Below are 19771 nucleotides of genomic sequence, written 5' to 3' on the forward strand. Positions count from 1 at the left end.
GTGGTAAATGAATTCCTTATTTTGCTTTGCTTGCACATGCAGCTGTTGCTTTACCTATTAAACTGTATCTCAACCCACGAGTTTTCTCACTTGTTACCCTTCCGATTCTCTCCCCATCCCACTGCAGGTAGCGAGCAAACGGCTGTATGGTGCTGTGCTGCAGGGTTGCCCGGCTTTTGGCGCCGCCGCGCAGAAGCAAAAGCCTACAAAGGGCTGTGAGCGGGGGTGGCGTGTGGGCAGGCCGGCCTGTCCCCGCCAGTAACCCCTCTGTACTGATACGGTGCAGGGCCTTCACAAGCTGTTCACCCTCTGCCCTTGCAAACTGTCATACCGGGCAGCCTTTCCACAAAACCTGTGGAGTACTTTTCTAAGGAAACAAGTTTTTTTCGGAGAAATCCACTTATGTTTGTTTGGTTTTAAATTACGGTCTTTTGCAGCTTGTTCTCAAGGGCCTAAACTATCCCACTGTAAGACCCGTTTTTCCCATAGGTGATGGGAAACCCATGTGGACACAGTGACGTTTGCTACAGTAAAACGGAGTTTCTCAACTAAAGCTCTGTATTTGATGTTTAATGTTTTGCCCTCTGAATGCCACTGTAATGGTGGACTGTGTCAAAAGCAAGCTTGGTCCAGTGAGTTTTGAGCTGCAGGTGAGCGCTGCTTCTCCAACTGCTAGAGCCAGGCTGCTGCCCGAGGTCCAGCCGGTGGGAGTGCTGAGCAGGTGTCCTGGGTGCAGCACCCACCCACCAGGCAGTGTCAGGAGCACAACTCCCACCTCATCCCCTGCCCAACCCAGGAAGGTCTCTGCAATACCTGGTGCAGACCTATATTTCCCCCCCAGTAACTTGACTGGTCTCTGCAGCACCTGACACCCAGACGCAAGCTCTCTCCAGTACCTGAGACACCCAGACCACTTAGCCTGTTCTCTGGCTACTCTGGCCTGAAGTTCCGTAGCAGCACACAGAGACAGAACAGGGAGCTTACCCAGGAACATGGTTAGGACTTGGCTAGGCAAGTGTGCTGGCCGCTTGTTTTCACACAACTGGCCCCTGTTGTCCCACTGCCTTTCTGTTCTCCTGCGCTTGTCCATACTTAATGTAACTTCATCCCACCCTTTCCCCATCTTTGGCCTTTCTCCCCAAAATCCCATAATGCATTTTGCACAATCATACAAACACCTTAAAATATCCCATAATGAGTCTGTTCTTTCCTGAGAGACCTGTGATAATCTTCTTTCCCCCTCATCTGTTAGAAAGCTCCAGTTATATCTCCTCAAGACTTTGAGTGGTTCCTTCAATGGCTCATCAGTGGCCTGAGATTTCTGGTCTTTGGTATTGTCTCCATTATCTCCTGGGGCTTAATTACTTCTCCTGTCTGTTGTCCAAGTCTTGCATATTAAACAGGTGTTAATCAGATAGCCTCAGAAAATAATTATTCCGCATATCCTTACACTGTGTACTTCTGAAAAAGAAGGGAATCTCTGGATGTGAAATAGGGCAAAAGGTATGGACAATTATAGGTGATTTGTGGTTTACTAAAAAAAGAGTGATTTTTGAGAAATTACATTGGTTTTCTTAAATGTGCCTCGGTGTGGTGGGTGTCCCATTTTATCCAGTGGAGCACCTACCTGCTATATGAAAAATCCAGAATAGATTCCATCCTCCTACATGGATTTGAATCTACATTTTCAAGATGTGTAGAGTATCATTCTTGTCTGTATCCTCTCTGGCTTGCTGACTATTCTAATATATAAAAGGAAGTGTTACACTGACAATGGGAATGGTGAGCTTTAATGTTGTGTTTTGAGAGTCAGGGGTTAAACCTCAGCCTGCCACATTCTTGATAAATGTCCCAGGTAATGGTTTACTGAATAAAGAAAGGATGTTGTTATTATTATACTACTTCCATCTTTTGTAATATATACCATTATTTCCTTTGCTGTATGCTGATAATTTCCAAATACAGAATATTCCATTTTGGGTCAGCTGATATGTTCTGTTAGATTTTTTTAATTATTATTATCAGTCAAAAAAAGGCTGAACATTTTTGTTTTCTTTCAGTCTTTATCAGTCATTCATGTAAGTCCTACCCAGATGGGAGAAAAAGCTCTAAATGAAAAATTAACATTTGAATGTATCTGTCTGTTCTGCTGGTTTTTATGGATTTTTAATTTTTTTTAAATGAGACAGCCTCAAACATTTTTCTGTATTTATGTAAAACTCTAACAAGCAATAGCATCCTCCTCTAAACATCTGAAGTATGGTAGGCTGTCTAGAACTCCAAATCACATATGGAGATGCTCAGTCATGGCATAGCTGGTTAAGTTTTTAGGACCTAACCTTGATGACATCATTTTTTACTCAATTTGCATGGTTATATGTTAATAAAATTAAAAGAATAACTAACTAGGTCCTTGTTCTTTAATTGTTTTTAGGAGAAAGGTGGACAGCTTACTTAATTTCTTTTAATTATTTTTTTAATCATGGGGTCCCTTGGTTCCTTTGTTTTCATATAACCCTTTGAGAAGTACTAGCTCACTGTCTACCACAAAACACAAGGTTTTTTTTCCTAGTTCTCCCCTGTTATATTATCTGGTCCTTGTCTGAACGTTTTGATCTGAAATGACTTCTGACTGTTCTCGGTGTCTTTTGAACTCAAACATACCACCTCTTGGCAGCAGAATTTTCCTCACAAAAGAGCAATTTCAGGTCTCCTGGTACCAGGTTGCTCAGATAATAAGCAGGTATGTGAGCAGCAGTGGTTAGGGGTGATGTTCCTCCTGCTGTGAGATGGTGTGGCTTCACCCTACAGAGCTTATCTGCTGCCTGCATTGCTGTGTTGATTCTGGGTCAGGAACTTAATGTCTCTGTATAAATGCAATACCACTCCATCCCATTCTTTGGCCTTTCAGACAGGACATAAGCTAAATTGCTTATAATTTTTCCTTCCGGAGTTAAAAGTTTAAATGGTGCTTCTCTTTTGCTGTATCTGAACACTGTGATCCACGATCAGCACTCTGCTGAGGGCAAGGCAATTGTGTTGCATAGATGAACTCTGGGAGAGCAACTGCATTATCAAGGTGAAAGTGATTACAGACCATTGTATCTGTTACCCTTCCTGAAGTTGACAAAGCGCTTAAAATTACCATTCTACATGTGAAGACTAGTTGTAGTTTGTGTATCTATGTTTTTTTACTTGCTTGTTTATTGAGATTTTTAGGTTCATTAAAAAACTTAGAAAGTTTTTCATTTTTCATCCTGTAAATAAGAGGCAGGAAAGCTTCTGCTTATCATCTCCCAATCTAAATGAACAAACTTAGCCTGTAGCTGTAAATTTGCTGTTGGTTTATGTTTATGTTTGATAGTTATATTTAAATGCTGGTTAATACTTGCCTTGCAGAAAGAATTTTGTAGTGTCATTAATTGCAGATTGTGGGTAATGCTGCTGATACTTGGCGAAGCATTTAAGATGCAAACAGCCAGTCACAATATATTTTCAAAGAGTAAGTTACATCCTGTTTTTTAAAGGGCAAGAGAACACTGTTAGGCCTTAAGGAGAAGGTCTTATATAGCTTCTTCAGCACTCTGAATTGCTTTCTGTAAAGAGAAGTACTTTTGGTTCAGAGATTTATGAAATATTCCAAAAGAAAATGGTATCTTTTTTTTTGTACAGCAAGTAGCTTTAAGGAAAAAAAAGTAGTTGGGAAAATGTTTTTATATTAAACTGCTACTTAGTTTGTTTAATGTTGAAGTCTTAGTTTCTTAAATCTTTAAAACAGGTTAAGGTTTCTTGAGATGTTCATTTGAGCATACAAATATTTTACATAATTTGGGAGATAGGTAGCTGTTGGAGAACAGGTTGCAGAGAGCAAGGCCATAGCTCCCTGCACAAGTCGGTCCCAGCCACCTGAGGTAAACAAAGGAAAGAACCCAGGGTACAGTTATGTAAACAAGGATGAAGACCCAGGGCTCAGTTGTGCTAGCGAGGATTGTTGTGAGAACACAGAGATAAGTTGGGGTGCATTATGACCTTGGGGGTCAGAGAAAAACAGGCCTGGGAGAGAAGCAGGTTCACAGTAAGAAAGATGTTTATACATACCAGAGATGCCACAAGGGGCTGGGGTATTATAATGTGACTTTTTAAATGTACTCAATGGCTGAGATATTATAATATAGTTTCTTAAATGTATCCAATAGAGTTACAAGTAATGTAGTAGTTGTAGACTGCTTCTATAAGGTGTGATTTCTATCAATAAAGTTGAAGCTTGCTTTATCATTCACATTGAATCTGCTGCTTGCTTCCTCCGCCCGCTGCAGCTGTTTTCCTCTGACCCCCAAGGTCATAATGCGCCCCAACTTATCTCTGTGTTCTCACAACAATCCTCGTTAGCACAACTGGGCCCTGGGTCTTCATCCGTGTTTACATAACTGTACCCTGGGTTCTTTCCTTTGTTTACCTCAGGTGGCTGGGACCGACTTGTGCAGGGAGCAGTGGCCGACCAGCTCCTGCAGGGAGCTATGGCCTTGCTCTCTGCAAGCCGTTCTCCAACAGGTAGCCTTATGAAATTTCTAACCCACCTCAGGCAAGAATCTTAACTATAAAGATTAAGTAGAATCTAAAACATTTTCTTTGAGCATTTAAATAAAATACTTATTTCAAAGGTGAGCAGGGGTTATTCCTTAATGGCTGGTACTTTCTGTTTAGTTTACTGTGGAAATCTTAAAGTTTTTATAAATACACAGAGGTAAGCAAACTTAACGGAAATCTGTTGAACCGAAGTACTTCAGTCAGATATAGTCAGCTTACTTATTGAGTCATAACTAAACAAGTACGTGTCAGCGCAGACTCAAACAGATTACCTTAAGCTATCCAGGAAGACTCAAATGAGGGAGCAGTCAGTGGAGGCAGAAACAGAAATTTCTCAAGCATCTCAAAATCAACCAAATGTGTACATCAGATGATGGCTTTTTTTTTTATTTGAAAGTTTCTGACTGTTCTCTCCTTAGCATGTTACTTCTGTTAAAAGCTCATGGAGAACCCTACTGGAGAGGTGATGAGTACTAGTTGGTCTTTCTTAATAAAAGAGGACTTATTAGTGTTTTGCTGATCTTTAATGAGGGTGTCAGAAAGAGCTCTAGGTTTTGGAAAGCATGGGAACACATCCCTGGATAGTCATTGAGAGTTGATTGTCATTTAGAGTTGCTTTCACCTAATATCCGGTCAATTATGTTTTCCTTTCCTTTGATACTGACACTCTGAACATCATTTACAACAAAGATGGATAAGACCCTTATAATTTTTACAGATACAGGGACAAAACTTTGCACACCAAAAAGGAAGCTGCCCTGGCATTTTTTCTTTTGTTACATGTTTTTTAAAGACCTTTGGGTTTAACTGTAACAATCAAGATGCTATTTTTGGCTTCTCAGGCAATGGTAGATCATCCTTCAGTGAACCCTGCAAATCCTTTGTTTCAGATAAGTCAGAAACACAGGTTCACTTCCAAGTGAAACCTTGAAACCTGTTGTGTACCCTGAGGGGCTACATCATTGTCCTGAGCTGCACAAATGCTTTTGAATTAGATATGAATGAAAATTCCAGCTCCAAGATCCAGTATGCCTGTTGCAATTTTGTTGGTTTGTAACACTTAATCCCTTTTCAAAAGATTTAGATGCTGATAGAAGAATTTCACCTTGAAAGATTAGTTCTGGAGTCTGACAAAAGAAGAAGAAAAATGGTGAAGTCAGTGAACTCTCTGCTCAGGTACTTAAGTAAAAAGCAGTAAGGTGCTGGGTTACGAATATCTACATTTTGCTTGCAGTAAGAAAGAATCTGGGAGGGAAGGGCATCTGCAGTGCTCTCAGGAAATTCGTGGATAGATATAAGGAAAATTCCAGATGAGCTAACACTGGCCAAGAACACATTGTTCACTGGTGACAAATGAGTATGAATCTTGATTTTTTTTTTTTATTTGTTACCAATGATTTCTTTTGTATTTACAGAGAAAGGAAAATTGATCTTAAACCTCTTTATTATTTCTTATTAACAAGGTTAAATTCTCAGCTCTGAAATGGCTAGACAACTTGAAATCTTGATTGTTTCAATGTTTATGATATATTCTGCACCTGAATTCAACTGTGGTACCCTTACATAAGCATTCTGTGTTTAAGCTACTATCCTCCCATCCTACCAAGGGAGACCTTCTTTGGTTGAGATGTCTCATAGGTTTTATGTCATTGCAGAAATTCAGAGCTAAAACTCACTACAACAATCCACGATTATCCAGACTTCTCACGAATTCTGTAAGTTGCCCAAGATCTGAATATTAGCTAGACAAAAGATTAAAAATAGCAGATTATTTAGTTCCTTGAATACATTCTTTTACTGGATCACTATCAAGGGAGTACAGCCTTTATTCTTTTCAAATATGCAAATAGTTACAAATAAATAATTTTATTATAAAATTGATATTTTTTTTAACCAGAAGCATGGAAAATTATTCCTATTTAAAAATCTATTATTTTATTTAGGCATTTTTCTTTCTCTAATGTATGAGTGTTATAGGAGGAGAAGGTTCTAATATGCAGCTATAGACTACAGTATTAGAACTGTGCACTGGGGACCAGCTCTGGTGGATAATTTAAAAGGCAAATAGAAAAGTGCCAGTACCTGATGCTGGTCTTTTATATAAATTAATACAGCTGTGTTTCTTACAATTCTGTTTGCTGTATTGCTTACCATTAAAAAGATAGTACTGTATTTGTTTCAAATTCTGCATTTATTGCATTGATCTGCATCTTATTTATGAACAGACAGATGAGATGTGAACTCTTACTCATATCAAACTACTCATACCAAATTATTAGTTAGATGCTGTAGAGGATGTAATGTATAGTAAATGTCTGGTTTCTTGTTAGGCTGTAGTTGGCTCCTATATGAAGACCCGAAGTCATCCTGTATCTTCATCACTTGAAAACTGGAAAAGAAGAACTTTTCCTCTAATTTTTTTTTTTAATAATTATGTTTGATAGATAAGTATCCTATGAAAGTCTAGCATTTTTAAACTGTTTAGCTACTGAGTCTCTCTTAGTTGTCTAAAGAATTATTTAAAGATGCTCTATTCATCCACAGGTGTTGACAAGGACAGCATGTAGACTACTACTTTGTCATGGAAGCAGTGTACTGAACACATGCAATGGCTTGAACAATGAGTGCTAGTAGCTAAGAATTCCTTCAGTCCAGTGATTTTTCATTAGTACTCTTGTCAAAGGAAGATAGGTTTGAGTAGGAGAGGGCTTAGCTGTACAAATTCTGTGAATCAGCTGTGGTTGCTTAAAATGAGCAAAGGGTGAGCTTCTTTATTGACATGTACTGTTTATACTGCTTTAAGGAGAGCACTTTGTTTGCTAAATTTAGTCAGTCAAAATAATCTGGATAATTTCACCAGTGAATGCTTTCAACATTCAAATTTTACCCTTGAAAGCACAGTTCACTATAGCGCTAATCCTTCACTCAGTGTCCTAGGTGTTAGGGCTCTGTGTAGACTATGACTGACAAGGTGGTGAGAGCCAAATCAAGCTAGAGTTGAACCCCAATCATCCTCCGTATGGAATGATGTTTAGCAGTAATTGATATTTTTCTCATAACTGTTGACCAGTTCACAATTTATTGATAGCTTTCCAAATTATTAATTAGGAAGTGTTATGTATTTGACTTGATATAGAATAGAACAGTATTTGGGACATTTTTGTTTCCCTGTCATGGAAACTGGAGATGAATACTGGGTCTCCTTCCTGAGGTTCATCATATTGCTTGAACAGTATTGCTGTAAAAATAGAAATAAAAACTAATCTAGTTTGATATCCACACTTCCCAAAAGTGCCAAACCTTCACAATGTTAAAATCACTTTTGTCTCTGGTTTCTTTGATACTGATCTCTATGGACTTAATTTTCCTTTCAATGACCCTGAATAAACATGTGGCAGCTTGGTGCATACTGCTTTTCAAGTCTCAAACTTCACAAGCAGACTTACATTTTAGTTGTTATGTAAACAAGAATATCCAAAAAGACTTTATCTGGATTAAATGCTTTTGAAAAAATGACAGATATAGCCCTGGGGACTTGACCTTGTTTTTTTCTATGGAATAAGGTAGGTCATCAGGGAGGGGCAGTGTAAATTTCTTCATGCCATGCTGCCACTTTGATGCAATTGTACACTTATGGGGACTGAAGAAGCAGGTCATGTTCTGAAGTCTGAGTCTTTATATCATCTCAGGAGGCTGCAAATGAGGTTACTTGTAATGGCTAAGGTGGTGGCTGCAGTGATATGGCTCCCTCTTCTAAGTTATAAAAAGAAAAATATACCATTTGATTTCATATATCATTACAGAATACCAGTCATCACTAGTCTCATGTTAATCTAAGCCAAAGACATCCAAGGAGAGAGACTCTGCCTCCCTTGTCCTCGTTCTCCATGGGACAACCCTGAGCCATGTGGCTGGGCAGGCTGAGGTTCGTTTCCACCTTCTGGCAATGGCCAAAATTGTCTCATTTTTCCCTGTATCAGCTTCCCAGGGTGTAGTACATGAAAAATGATGTTGACTTCTTTGCTAGATCTTCTGAGCACTGGTCTTTGAAGAGATGTGGGCATTACTACCGGTTGATTTCCCTGAGATTAAAATTTATACACTTAAGGATAGGTTTTGAAACTGATTTACTTCTATACTATAAAAAGTAATATATAGCAATATATCATATCTTATTCAATTTCATATATCAATCAAGTGGAGTGCTGTTGTTATCTGTTGTTTCCTGAAGTGTAACAAAATCAAAGCTTGGAATAGAGTTCCCTACAGAACCAGAGTTGCAAATGAAAATTACAGAAAAACACCACTAGATGGAGTCAATGATTTTCTAAATTATTCTTCATAGCTTGCTGTAATAGTTGCAAAATGATTACGATCACTGAGTTTTTAAGTGGAATATGATAATTTAAGTAGCTCACCTGTATCTTGTTATAATTGCATTATCTGTTCTTTAAGCTTTACAATTCTATGATTTTTCACCTCATCTAAAAATATTTTTTACAATTTGATGCTGAATAACAATATTTTAATAGAATTCTTTATCAGACTTACAACATCTGTATCAATGCTCACGTTCCCTATTCAGGTCTCTAAGTTGTACTTATGATTCTCTTCAGTCCTATCATTTCAAAATGTAAGTTCAATTCTAGTTCTAGTGGTCTCATAAATTTATAAACAGGGTGAATTGCCATACTTATAATTTTTAGTTCATGTTTAAATAAAAATACTGATATGCACTGTTCTGAAAAACAACTTGGAAATCATTAGCAATCATGAAATCCCAGTTGTTAGAAGTAAGATGTGCTAAATTTACAAGCACAAAGATTCTTCTGTCAGTATCTGCGAACTTCACTTTAGACCACAATTATTTTTATTTTAAGTGTCATCCAGGTGAAACTGGAATAAGTTTTTCATGTTTCATTACTTAGTATAGTCTGGCTCCTTTATCTGAAGATAGCTAGCCAGCCAAAAATTTCATTCATTTTTATTTCATAAAATGTAACTTGTTTTCACCAACAAGTTGTCCAGATGTGCCAGCTTTCTTTCCACGGGCCATTACTAAACATGTCACTTCTGAAATTATGCTGTATGTACAATCATTCTCAACTTCTTCATTTTCTGAGCTTTTTGCCCTGCAGGCAGACCCATTGTGCTTGTCTTTTGTAGAAAACGAAAAAAGCGGAAAAGATTTCCCTTTAACAACCTTGCTGTTCTTGGACTACAAGTGCCAGGCAGATTTTTAGTAATTTGTTGAAGAAAACCACTTCATTTCTGGCAAAACAAGCACGTGGCAGTACTTAAAAGGACCTCTTTTCCTGTTTAGTGCATATACTCACTAGTTCAGAACTCTTCTACCAATGCTGGATGTCTTCTAATGCAGCTCTTACCTTCTTTTGTTTCTTCTGTTAATAACAAGAAAAAAAATAATAAAAAGAAAATATCATCTTGCACTTTCACATGTTTCTGTTACTAGGCAAATTACTTGATGCTTTCAGGGTATTTTACTCAGCTTCTTAGAATATTCATTTATACTGATAAAGGAATTATTAATGATACTGAAAATAGAAGATAACAATTTTGGATATGTATACTACATAGTGAAAAAACCACACAATCAGATAGATATTAAATACTATAGGAAAAACAATGAGAAAAATATAACTTTATATTATTGACTATAACTATAGAAAATTATAACTATTAAAGCAGATTACTTGAATCTTATTTTTAATTATCCTCATCAAAAATTGTTACTGAAAAGAAATTAAGAGACCTATGTGAATCCCTTACTTGCTTTTCATTGTCTTGTGTTTAGTGAAAAAAACAACAAAACTGGTGAGGAAGAAAAAGAAAAGCAGACTTTTTTGTGCCAAAAGCCTGTGCTTTGTAGTATATCTAAAATCTGAGCCCTATTATACCTGTATAATATTACTGTAGAACTCAAACAGTCATATTCAAGCCTATCTATAGGTATCTTTTTCTATGCAGGTTGCTGAAAGCCAGACTGAGAATTTATCTAAATTTTTCTAACTATTTTTGGTCAAGTATTGTACAGATCACAATTATTTTGCAGACTAAATTAATGTTCTTTTAATCAACTACTGCTGCAGGGCCATAGATTTAAAAATACACAGTACAATTACTTTCATACACAATGATGTAGCTAAGACTTTAATAGTTTGTGGTGTCTTTTCACATCTAAACAAGTAAATGGGTTTATGCAACAATTGTGTTGAATAAAGGTCACATACTAACAAATGAAATGGAACACATTAGAATAAGCAATTTATATATCAGCTTAATTTTGTAAAGTTTACAAAGATTATTTTTAAACCATATGTAGGCTCAGAGTCAGCTGTACAGTGTAGCTGATGATATAGTCATCTCTTGGAATAGTTTGTTTCACTATCCAATTAATTTCAGAATTATACCGTATGGATTTGATGTGTTTGCTTTATGCATTCATAGCTGTTACCAAGAACTTTAATGGCTTACTAACCCCCACCTATGAATAAAGCTTTTTCCTTTGTAAAACTGGAAGGATGTGGCAGAATAGAAGCAAGAAGTATTTTTACATCTCCTCTTGTCAGTCTGAATGATTCACTAGTCATGGTAGGCTGTATGCTCTATATCAATACAATTAAATAATCAGTACCTGTAAGTTAAATCACTTCTCACACCCACTAGTAAAAATATGACAATAAAGCTATTCCCATTATAGTTATCTTTTTTCACTTAAAGTAATTACATACAGTTTAGAAACTACAGCTACAAGACATAAAAGGATACCTAAAACTTCTCTGTAGGTAATAAACTAAACAGAATAAAAGATACACTTCTGTACAAGTACAGTATGTAATTTTTATGGGGACAAGATGCTGAGAGATGGTAAAGTATCTTTTGTTTAATTGTAGGCCTCGTAAATGTTATTGGGATCTTAGACAAATGGTATTTTTGACTTGAGAATTAACTGCATGATGCAGTTGTTATAAAATGAACATATAAAACATTTTATTAAAAAGTGAAGCATTGGTTTAACACCTAAACTCATTCAGTAGAAAGAAGGTGCTTACTCTTACTATGAGTTTCATGGCTAGGTCTGACAACCTGCATTGGATCTTAGCTCGAAAGCTCTGCTAATTCCATGCAAACCCTGTGGTCCCTCTATTAGATTGCCATTAGAAAAACAGGTGGCAATGAAAGTTTTTGCTACCTGTTCACAGGGGTTTTTATCTAAAATGAAGTTGTTACCAATGTGGTAGCTATAGTGTAAAAAATATAATTGTGATTAATAAGAATTGGTATCTGTAGAGTTGTGACTTCCTTAATCTACTCTGAACTATACCCAGCCATCATGAAAAGTGCAACTTGGTGTCTTTTTAGTTTGATTTTCACACTGCCTTAAAGAAATAGTGCGAAAATAATAAAGTTAACCTCTTGAGGTTTTTGTTCTACAACAGTTCCTGCTCTAAAGGTGGACAGGCCAACCTTGGGCTCTCTCTATCTTAGAAATGCAGATAAAACGTAACTCCTACCTTTGGTTGTGCTTGAGTAATGAGTACTTAAATAAGGTAGCTGAGCTCTTTTTGGCACCATCAACACCAGCTTACAAAACAAAGTGTTTCAAGGAAGCTCTAGGTCTGAAATTTAGATGTTCATTCTAGACAGATAGTACAATCAAGCATTAGTATTTTGGAGCTTCATGTAGCATTCAACATGAATGAAAGGAGATTATGTGTATTATAAATTTTCTTTTGGCAATTTAGGTGGTCATTTTAATGAAGGGAGGATAATGAAAACTTAGAAGTGATGCAACTGGCCATCAAAGAAGAAAGGCTAGAATAGGATGCATCTCAAGGCATTTTTTTGAAGAAAAATTTTCTTCATTTTGCCCTGTGAACTCTCGTATATACTTCTGTCACCATGGAACTCTACCCTGTTACTATGAGAAAAGATGTTAAGTCTTCTTTAGGGAAAGAGTTTAATTTTGGCCTTTTAGACTTTCTGTCATTTTGCCAGATTTAAAATGAGCATAAATGCCTAATTAACAGGCAGATGAGTTTCTCTCTCAGTAAGAATTCATATTGAAGTTTCTCAAGCAGGGGAAGTATTATATGAAGAAGTAACAGGGCAGAGCAAGAAATTTTGAGGAATACATCTTGACAGACTCATTTTGTTGGCTTGCAGTGAAATGAACTGCAGACTCTTGTACTGGAGTTTGAAAATAAAATTGATTTGGCCTTCATCCACGAAATTTAAGCAAGTTATGTTTATTTTATAGTATAATGCAATGCCGTTTTAGAATGCACAATATGTTTTCACTATTGATAGTCATTAGGAAGGGGGGTGGCCACACTGGAGGCTTTTGGGACAGGTAGGATTATTAGTAATGATACATTATGGAAAATATACTTGGACTGCAGGAAGCTTTTTTTTTTTTTTTTTTTTTTTTTTTTTTTTCACTCAAGGCAACAGCAACAGTTAGTGCTGATGTTAAAACTGACACTTTTATTACAGAGTTCACAGCTAATCTTAAATGATTAGGCAGTGTTAACATATCTGATAGATTGCTGCTCAAGGATGCCTGCAGACTAGCCAGATAGTGTAGCAGTCATTATTCCAAGACTGCAAAATGCCGCCCTTGCACTGCCCCCTCACATTTTCTGTAACACAATTCTGTTATGTGTGTTGTAGCAAAGCATAAGAGCTAATTAGCCGCATCCATAATGCCTTATGAGACTGTTAAGGGCCAAGCCATTCATAAGCACACTGATGATCTTCAACATGCCCTCGAGCCCTTCCTAAACCCTTAAAGTCCTGTGACATACCATGCAAATACAGGTATGCTGAAGCGGCCTTTGTTCCTATATAAACCACATATAGTGCTGTTCTGTAGTAGAGGTCAGTGCAGGGACAGTAGAAAGGAACAGAGAAGGAGGAGAATCCCGAGGATTTCTGTCCATGTCTATCACAAAAGATATGTGGTGGTATTTCGGAGGTCTCTCTGCTGAATTTCTTACCTGTGCTTCCAGGCTGGCAGTGAGATTCACAGGAGTTTTATGTCATCTGCTGTTCACTGACGATACTAATTGAGATAAAAGGCCTTGAGATGAGCAGACTCATGAGAAAGTGAAGTATGTCCTGGGATGCCACAGAGAAGGCTATTCCCACAGCTGAAAGCTGCTTCTGACTTCCTCTTCTCTTTTTTTTTTTTCTGTATGGAGAAAAGTGCTTTTCCCAAAATTGATACTGATGGCCAGGCATCACCTTTGACACACCCTGGGAGAAGGCAGGAAGAAGAGATCTGCTCAGTTTGTCAGCTATTACCTTGCAGAGTAGCTTAATGGGTACAAATTGTACTTGAAACATGTGCAATTAACCCTGACTAATAAAGTCTACTGTGCTTGGGTAGTGGCATTAGATATGAGAGATTGTTAAAACAGGTTATTTAGAAATGCTGGCCAGATGTGCTGGAGCGGAGGCTCCAGAAGGTTGAGGGCAGCGGGGACGCTGCCTTTGGAAGCCACAGACTGGAGAAAGTTATGAGTTGCAGCTACAGTGATCTATTCAGGTGTGGCATGTGGAAGTTTTCCAGGCTCACTTCCAGGCCTGAGCATATATTTTTCTTTCATTTCAGTACTGCAGTCTGCATTGATGTGGTGCATCCCTCCAGCAGGTGTGTTACAGCTGTGTCAGCACAGGTCCAGAGAACCAGTCCTGAAAACACAAAACAGGCAAGGTAATGGTCTGCAATTCGTGAATTTTTGTGAATGCAGTATTACAAGCTGGGCAAATGGCACCAGGTATCGGTGTACTTTATGTGGGCATGTCTTTGTAACGCTTCATTTCATGGGGTGGTTTAAATTGAACTTTGGTCTTGGGACAGTTTTTTAAACATTTGTCATGATTTTTCCCATATTAGATGTGAGCCATATTTACATCAGTAGGTGACTCATATCAATAATTAGATCCTTACTCACACAGCTTAGTGAGTGCTCTGCTTATAATATTTAAGTCAACTATTTCTTTTCTGAGACAGAAAAAGTACTGTGAATAACTGTGCTATGCAATTTGTGCTTCTGTTGTGTAGGTCTGAAGTAATTCTTCCGATTTATTTATATACCAGGTATTTCTCCTGATGCTTGCCAAAACTCAAGGTATGTTCTTATATGTTTGAGCTATACTTTGTGTGTATCTCTGTCTTTTGTTTATTCAGCAGTTAATATAAGCAGAAGGATACAAATTAAGTTTTTCGCTGAGTGCTGACTGATTAGTTTTCCAAGAGAAAGACATCAATGGTATTCTATATGGTTTTAAGATGCACAGCACTGGTGATATTTATGAACACATGGTAGGTGTGCATAAATGAGTATGTTTGTGTGCATGTAAAGTGGCATCTTATTGAAGAATCTGAGGTGGGTTGTCATGGAGATTAAAAGCTTTGAAATGCTATTCATTGGTATTAGTTGCGTTTGCTGGGCATCAGGATATTCCTTCTGCTACTTTGAAACTTTCATTGTAAAAACAGTTACACTTTTACCTGTATTGCAAAGACTCTTCTAGCAGGCTAAGTAAATAAGGACCTGATGAGCACATTGAATTTAAGAAAAATTAACTGTGATCTATTTTTTATCAACATTACCATTTTAGTTTCTAAGCCATTAAGATGCTTGTCTTTTAATTGTGTAGTGTTTCAGGCTATTTATAAGGTGGCAGAAAATTGTCAACTCCTACAAACCTTCCTACCCCCTGCCAAGAAAAAAAAGAAAGTTCTGGTCACTGGTAAATGAAAATAATTTCTTTAGATGGAAATAATATAAAAATGAAAAACATCAAATATGTTTTGCTAGCATTTGCTTTTACAGTATTGTATACATTTTCAGTTTTCTCTGCATAAAAAGCTAAGAAATTTCTGGTGCTTCTTCCTTAAGTAATTAAAATAAAAACTAATAGATGAGTTTACCTTTGAAGAGCATTGTTTTCTTCATGAGATTATTGATGTGTTGCAGTTAGTTGTTTTTTTAACCAATAAATCAATGAAAATGCTGCCACAAATGCCGCATATGTACACAACATCACACACATTCTGAATGAGTAATGCAGTTTTCATAACAGAACTTGAAGCAATGATTATTAACTAGAATTATATATATTTATATTTAAACTGACACTACAGAATTCTTTTGAGTCTTGACAGATATGTGGAATATTTAAATGGAGTAATTGTAGTTACCAGACCTCCTGGGATTAACCTGATGGAAAGAAAGTGACATTTTGCAAAGAGAAAAATGAATTTATAGTGTGGAAAAAAAGCTAAAAAAAGAGCTTATGGTGTGCCTGTTTATAACCATTCAGGAGGAAAATATGTTTACATGGAGTCACTAATATGCTGTAGCAATATATTTCACTTACACTTAATTATAGAGGGGCTTTCAATATAACTTATTGGGTTCTGTGTTTCCTGAAATAGAACAAGCCATACTGAAAGGAAACTTATCAGTTATTTTATTTTTGGTGCATTCGTGTTTAGGAGTTGATTCTTTGCTATTTATATTTTCATCAGGAATAACTCTACTAAACTCAACATGCTCTATGCCAATATAGAAAAAATACATCCAGAAGAGAACAATACCAGCCTCTCCCTCTATGGCAAATACTTTTGGATAAATCACACCTTTTCACTTATAAGAGGGACCTATTCTCTCAGGCATACTCAGATTTTCAGTTAGAGTAGTTTCTTCAATGACAACCACTGCCTGCTGAGCTCTCCTGAACTGGAGTTGATTAGAATCACAGAATCACCACATAATTTAGGTCGGAAGAGACCTGAGGTCATCTGGCCCCACTCAAAGCAGGACCAACTTAAATAAGTTACTCGGTACCTTGCCTGATCGAGTTTTGAGTGGTGATGATGCCACAACTTCTCTGGGAAACCTGTTCCACTGTTTTACTATGGTTATTTTTCCTAATATCTAATTGGAATCTCCCATGTTGCAATTCGTATCCAGCACCTCTCATCCTAACACTGTGCACCCTAGAGGGAGTTTGGCTCTCTTCTTCCATACCTTCCTAGTGGGTAGCTGAAGGCAGCCTTAAGATCAGAAAGATCTCACCTCTGCTTATTCATCTTAAGACTGAATGAACCCACTTCTTTCAGCCCCTCTTGGACACCATGTGGCCTGGTGGCTGGCTGGTACAGAGAGCCAGTGTCTGTGGAGACTGTGGTTGATTGCTAACAGCAGAACTAGAAAAAAATCAGGACTAAGTGGGAAGAGGTTGTTTCAGAAGAAGGAAGTGACTAAGTAGGAGAGAGATCAGCTGTTCCTTTAGGGACTTGTGAAGACCCTAATGTCAAACGTATGTCTACTGCAACAGATAATGCCATCCATGAGCTGGCAAGGAAAACTAAGCCATAAGAACCTATGAAATTACAGTTTAAGAGAAACATTACATTCATGGGTTTTGAAGTGACCTTAAGTCATGATCTACCTATGTACTATGATATTATCTACAGCATAAATAAAAGTGAGGCATAATGTATGACAACTGTATCGTCCTACATTATAGAATTTTCACTTTGTCACAACTTTTACATTATATACAATAAATAAAATGTATTTTTGATTAATTTAACATATTTATCATATTTTCTCACCATCCTTCAATCAGTCGGGACACCATAAATAATTTTCTTATCCTAAATGCTCCAGGCTAATAAACTAATAAATGTATGACTAAAATGAGGTGAAACTCAGATATGACCCTACTCTTTCTGTTACATGCCATTTAGCAGCTAAAACCTGAAGTTACTACAATTGCTTTTCCTGTAACTATAGTTATTAGTTAACTTCAACTGCCATTACTAGGAAAAAAATGTTGTCACAAGCCTCTTTTTAGCAGCAAAAATTTCTCCTGTTTTTCCCACAGCACAGTCGTTCAGCCTTTACTGAAAGCTACACTTGCCCAGAAATAGTACTTGCTGCTATGCTCTTTGGTCTCTTTCTCCTCTTGCCCAGGCAGCAAAAGAGGATTTAAAAAAAGTATATCTACACTACAAATTGCTGCAGTGAACCATGCAACTTGTTAATTAAATATAAACATTTCTTCGCAAACATTTGTCCAAGTATTTCCTGAAGATTATCACATGCAATTCCAATTTCAGAATGATTACCTCTTCCCTGAGAAGTAACCATGGTAAATGAAGAGTAAATAAAGTAAAAAAAAAAACCCCAAATATGCCAAGTCCCCTTTTACATATTTTATTCTGTTCTTACACTATTTTCTATCTTCATCAGGGTAGTGTCAGCACCTTGTAGTTGTGCATTAAGCTAAGTGTATAACGAGTGGTTCATTCTCTTTCTCAGCTTTCTTCTCAGGGGGAGATTAAATGTGCACATCCTGTTTTGGTGGAGTTTTATTTTTTAATTTTTTAGAAGATTTATGCAGAAGGTGCCTTAACTGTAGAAAGTTGTCAGAATGAAGGACTCAGGGGACAGAGAATTACAGAGCAGAACATTATTACGTATCCTAGTAACTATTCTTTTAATCCTGTCTCAGCCTATACAACCACAAAGGGGCAGAAGAAGGAATAAAGGCCTCTTTCCCTTATTTCCCAAATCTACGTGTAATTCTACAAAGCAAGGCAAGCACTGAAATGCCTAACTGTTGGGAGCTCTGCTGGTAGTGTCATTCCACTGGCAAGCTGTCCTAGGGGGTTTCTTTTCAGGAGCTACACACAGTAGAGCCAAGCCCTTTTGGAAGAGGGTCTGCAACATAGGTCTTTGCTGTTCAAAGAGAATGTACTAGCGACCAAACAAGAGGTTACAGGTGTGTCTCTGAGTTCCTCTTCTTTGAGGCCGATATGGATTCTTCATCGGAGGTGAGAAGCTGGGCAAGTATGGGAGTCAAAGGGTTGAAGCCTGCGTATAGTTCTGCAACATGTCTGACTGCCCAGTGCCTGTATATTGAAGAAATTTTAATAAGATTTCTGTCTTTTTCTGTATTTTTGTCTTTTGGATTGTCACTGTGAAGGAGAGGTAACATTGCAGCAAAACTAAGTAAAATCTTTAGATAAAACTTAATAGATGTCTCTTTTCCCCCACTTCATTCTTTCACGTTTTGCTGAATATGGGGAGAATAAAAAGACAAAGAAGAGAGGGAAATATTTGCCTAATATGAAAGAGAGAGTTACAAAATGAGCATTCAACTTGAAGAGAATGTCAGGGAACAACAGTACCTTATACTGCACTCTGAAAAATGGTAAAAAGTACAAAGGTTCGTAACATATTGTAAAGAAAATTCTTTAGAAATTGCTCTGTTATCTTGGAGGTAACAGACACACCATATGCTGTGTCTGGCAGTTGCTATGGCAACTACTTTTAAAATTTAAGCATGGGGAAACTATTGCCTAAAATCTCCATGACTTGGGGCCAAATTTTGCATGATGCTGAGCACCAAGGCAAAGTAAAAAAAGACATAAAGGAAATCTTAAAATATCTTTCTCGTTAGCTTTTGAAATTTTTTCTTGAAATATTTCTTGTTTGTTTCGGGAGATTGCAAGCCCTGGACTCCTGAGAATATTAAAAAAAAGGATGAATGGTATGATTGCAATATCTTAAATTTAATACCGTGCAAACTATTTGCCATGGAAAATAGGAAAAACCTATTTGTTCATAGAGGCGTTTTACATGAAAATTGTGATATTTATCTGAATTTCATCTTTTTGTCACTGTTTTATGTGGGAGTTCTTGCCTAGAAGGCAAAGAATAGTAAAATCCTTGAAGGGAATAGATGGGAAGGTAATACGTCTTAATAATCTGCCAGTACTTTTTAAAAATTAACATATGCAGATTTCTTTATGTGGAAAAGTAGTTTCACACTTTGAATAATGTTTGCACTATCCCACCAGCAGGCTGCACAATGCACTTCTGAGGCTAAAGAGGCTTAAAATATCACATAAAGAGGCTTCTAAGGAAAAATCAGTGAAAATAAAATTAAGAAGATTTTGCTCATCTTCACCTAAAATGGTCTGTTAGGCTATGGTACAATGAATGCTGTTATAATCAAATTTAGCACCTCAGTAACTGGATTTCTGTGATCAAGCTGCAACATAAATTCTATCTTGCTCCCATGCCTTCTACAGTGTCTCCTAGAGGAGTCGCAAAGGTGGGACATAATTTTGCCA

The sequence above is a fragment of the Athene cunicularia genome (assembly GCF_003259725.1).
Source record: "Athene cunicularia isolate RWA chromosome 5 unlocalized genomic scaffold, athCun1 chr5_part1, whole genome shotgun sequence".
Lineage (NCBI taxonomy): Eukaryota > Metazoa > Chordata > Aves > Strigiformes > Strigidae > Athene > Athene cunicularia.